At 48.0% G+C, this 4,681-nt stretch overlaps 1 pseudogene; it reads right to left on the bottom strand.

Annotated features, from left to right (window-relative positions):
* Positions 1-314: 314 nt before the first annotated feature.
* LOC105853468 lies at positions 315-2,069 on the bottom strand (annotated as a pseudogene).
* Between the last annotated feature and the right edge of the window lie 2,612 nt (positions 2,070-4,681).

Genomic DNA, 4,681 nt, shown 5'->3' with positions numbered 1-4,681 from the left:
AAGATGTGACAAACGCAAAGGGTTATCAAACTACAAAATAAGATACTCTGAAGAAATGAAAAATCAAGATCTTGTAATAATGACAATTTTTAATGTACAATAAATGCTGAATCCTCTGGTGAAAATGAACAAAACTACTGATATTTCCAGAGGTAGTGGTAACAATGGAGAAAAATGGCTTTACAAATTCCAAGACACCGAAAATTAACTTACCACCCCCTTAAAACAATCTCCTGAGAGAATCTAAGAACCATTAGCAGACACATCTTATGGGTTAGTGAAATTCCTCATATTTCAGTGGAAAACTATTTCAACTATGACCATAAGAACATAGGGATCAGGAGCAGGTTTTGAGACATGAGAACTCCAACACTTTCCTGAAAAGCTGCTATCAGCTTTTCAGTATCCATGTGTGACAGATTTCTCCCAGTTGCAATACCATTTGCAGCCTCACTCCATTAAAGAACACAACCTCTGTTTAGTATTTCATGTTTTTCATCAAATGCACAACTAGCTTTGTGAATCCTTGATTGATGTGGGTATTACCCACCCTTTGAAATGGAATAGCTCAGAGAGCTGGTCCACCCTCCTTTCTTGTGAAAGCAGCAATTTCATAGACTCCTGCTTTTAGAGGTTTGCTAATTTGCATGATGGAACCAAGATAAATAATCTCCCTCTCCTGTTTATCAATCAGGAACAAATTTGGAATGAGAAAGTGTTCCTGCCATTTCTTATCTTTGGCCAAAGCTTTTGGCACTTCAGTTCAATATACAAAATGATCATTTTCCAAATATAAAACATTTGTTAATTCTGCCTCCCAATTCTACACCATCCAACCAATGCAGAATGAGATGTCCAAAAATGGATGTTTCTTTTAACACTGTCCGGAAGCTCATTCATTTTTGAGGGTTTCAAATAATAGGTAGGAAACTCATAGAATGTTCCCCATCATACTCTCTGGGGCCTGCAGCAAAAGAGAACATATCTGGGGTGCCAACAAGACAGAACTCAGAGGAGGATGAGCCTAGCTTGCTGTCCATGCTGAGAAGAGCAGCCAGCTGCTGCGCTTTCTGAGATTCCTTCTCTCCTGGCTTCTGGACTGTACTAATGCAGCCAATGAACCTCCAGAGGCCTGGTCCCCTTTTATACCAGCTACTCCTCACCAGTACCAGTGCCCCAATTACTCTAGTAGGGACAAGGACAGGACAACCCTTGAAATATTCGCTTCTTAACACCGATAAAAGTAATTGAAAAGGGCCCTTCCTGGTGGTGCAACAGGTGAAAGCACATCACTAAGAAAACCACTTCCCCTTGAGTTTGATCCCTGCCTGCCCCGGAGGTGATCCACAGGGCTCGGCAAACCTCTCCTGACCTGCCTGCTGCTCCCCTCAGCAGTGTACTTCGTCGATCTGCCTGTTCTGTTCCCCACTCTGTCTCTGGTGAATCCTTTCACCGCCCCTGCACCTCTGGCCTATACCCCAGCTCTGTGTAAATAAATAAATAAATCTTTTTAAAAAAAAAAATAATTGAAAAGGAGCAGACAGAAGAAAACATCACAAAGAGTAAAAAAAAAAACCTTAAGGGGAGCCCCAACTCACGGGAGTTGTACAGCGTGACATAGAGAACTAATTCAAAGCAAAGCAGGAGGAACTATTTAAAAAAAAAAAAAAGGACATAAAACAACAACTGAATAAAATGAAGGAAAATATGGGGGAGCTACCACTAGAAATAAAGACGTGAAGAAACACTACAGCTGATTTTAAAAGCACAACTGAGCGTTTGAAGGGTGGAGCTCTGCAGCAAGGCGCAGCCTTCCTTGAGCCCATTCGGGTACAGGAGCCTGCAGAGACAGAAGCAGCCGGAAGTACATTCCCTCCTAGGACCCCCAACAAAAGAGAGAGCAGCCAGTACCTCCAAGATGAAAATCCCCAAGGCAAAGGACACCCCAGGGTCGTGTGCCCTGCTGCCTGGGTGTCACCATCAGCGCTGGGTGCTGGTGCGAGGGCCGTGCTCGCTCCCAGCTCCACACACGCAGCGGCAGAAGCAAACCTGAGCAAAACCGCGACCATGCCTCAGTCTCACCAGTGAGCGGCCCTGGGCTTGCTGCCACTGCGCCACCCGGGACTGCGCCTCAGGTAGCAGACCCGGCTAAACCTCCCCCGTGTCCAGGAGGAGCCCGACTGCCTTCCCTCAAGGCGGGCTTGCGGGCTGCTCAGTCAGCTCCGCAGGCCTGCGGGGTGGGGGTGGGGGTGGGGGTCTGTGGCGGGCTCCCCAACCCCAGACTCCAGAGCACGGTGACCCAAGGCCCCCAGTTGCTCCACAGACACCCCGCCCGGTTCGTCACAGTCTTCTCTAAAAGCAGCCAGTGCAAGAAGGCTGGTCCTAGCTAGACCCCATGACTAAGGCGATGCCTACCCCTACAAGTCCATTTCAAATCCCCAGGTTTCCTGCTGGTGAATGCCCTGACGGCCAACGCCACAGGTCTCTGGATGGAGGCCGCAGCCCTGCCCCTCGGTGGGGAGGCCTGCCTGGCTCGGCACTCAGACACCGACATGGGGAGCGGCACCTCGGCCCCGGGCATGCCTCGCCTGCTGGCCGCCAGCACCCCTCAACATGCCCTCGGCTGGGGCCTCCGGGCTGTGTGTGTCTGCTCACTCCACGATTTTCCCCTAAACCACAGGAAAAAAAAAAAAAAAATCCTCTGCCAGAAACACAGCCTCAAGGGAGCGCTTAGCCAGGCTGCTCCTGGGCTTTTCCCCTTCTTGGTCTTTTTTGCCGCGGGCCCTTTTCTCCAGAAAAGAATGATTTTACCTTTTCAAAAAGTGTCAGCACACAAGTAGCACTGTATAAAACACCTCATCCGCACGAGGCTATTCTGGTGGATAGAAAGCAAGGTCAACTTACTGTCATTCCAAAGTCGTGAACACGTGCCCCGGGTATGTCCCCTTGGCTTTTGGCGTCACTGTAGAAGCAAACGGGCTTTGGGGCCCATGGCCGGAGCCTGGTCACTTCCTGGAAAAACCCTCATCTGGACAGAGCCGCCACGCTGAAGACCATCCACGAGGGGGCGCAGGTGAGCACAAAGGACAGCTGCCTGCCTGCAGCCCTGGGTACTTTTACTTTGGGGTTTGTCCCTTAGCCCAAGGGATGTCGTGAGGTCCTGTGAGTGGTTATTGAGATTTTTTAGACCAGCGTCTCATTTTCTGTAACATGAGCTCTGAGGTTACCAAGTCCCACTGGGCAGGAATTCCTGGGAGGGGAGTCTGGAGCTACTCCAAAGCAGGTACACCAGTGCCCAGGGCAAATGGCGGAAGAATTCAGAGTCCAGTGTGTGACTTTCTCCTCCCAGCTTCCTAGACGTGACAGTTGAGATTTCATTGTACCAGCCCGGTATCCACAGTGATTAGTGGCACGTGATACTGGCAGCTTGGTCTTCAATGCACAAAGTTGTAAGCGTGTTTATATGCTGAGATGAGGCACCAGGATGCTGTTCACCTTGGTCTCTCTGCTTATCCAGCTGCGTCCTGAGGCTGACAAATAAAACGTGACGCCTATTAAAAAAAAAAAAAAAGACCCTCAACAATAATGGAGAGGATGCTGAGAAAAAAATAATCCAATTCACTGTTGATGGGAATGTGAACTGGTGAAACTATTACAGAACACTATCTCATTTTACTTAAAAAAACTGAAAATGGAAATAAGGTACAACTAACAATCCTATTAGCCACAGAATTGAAACCATCAACAAAAACTCTTATCTTCCACAATGTACATAACAGCGTTAATTACAATAGGTAGGACATGGAAACACTCGAAATGTCCATCCAGGAACAAATAGAACAAGGTGATATGATGTTGGGTCCTTTGCCTGGACAGACCTCCCCACCTCCCCCACAAAATCATATGCACACTGTTGTGTGGAAACAAAGAATGAGCCATGGGTGCTGGAACAGAAAAACAGGAGGCAGGAAGTGTTCCTGCCTTGTGTTTGCTACCTTGTGTTCTTTGACCCCCATGTTATTGTCACATGTTATTGATGCACTTGCTGAGAGCTTCCGCCTACCCCCAGCCCCAGGCTCCATGCTGAAGGGTATAGATAGGGAAGGAGAGAAAAATAAAGTGTGCCTTTGCTTGCTGACGTCCTTCACTCAGACCATCTCTGCTGTCATGCTGGCGCGGCAATATGGTAAGGCTACACTAAGGAGTATTAGATAGCCCTGAGAAAGAATGTGGTATAGCCATTTTCAACAGGATGGAGGGAAATTGAGAAGTTATGTGTAGCAGAATAAGTCAGAACAATGAAAACAAATATTGCAGGCCCTCCCTGGTGAGGCAGTGGGTTAAAGCAGCCACACTAAGAAGCTAAAACCACTTCAGCATGAGTTCCATCCCCACCTGCCCTGGAGGTGATCCACATGGCGTGGCAGACCTCTCCTGACCACCCGCTGCTCCCCTCAGCAGTGTACTTCGTCGATCTGCCTATTCTGCTCCCCACTCTGTCTCTGGTGAAGCCTCTCGCTGCCCCTGAGCCTCTGGCCTGTACCCCAGTTCTGTATGCACAAATAAATAAATCTTTTTTAAAAATTTGCATATTTGCATAAGTAACTTAAAGCACTTTTAATAACAAGTGGACATTAGTAAACGTCCTGAAAGCTTTGCAGCTAAGGAGAAGGGGTTAGTG

The sequence above is a fragment of the Condylura cristata genome, unplaced genomic scaffold (genome assembly GCF_000260355.1).
Source record: "Condylura cristata isolate star-nosed mole 26May11 unplaced genomic scaffold, ConCri1.0 scaffold00010, whole genome shotgun sequence".
NCBI classification, from domain to species: domain Eukaryota; kingdom Metazoa; phylum Chordata; class Mammalia; order Eulipotyphla; family Talpidae; genus Condylura; species Condylura cristata.
The sequence above is the reverse complement of the archived record's forward strand: the minus strand, read 5'-3'. Positions and strand labels throughout refer to the sequence as shown.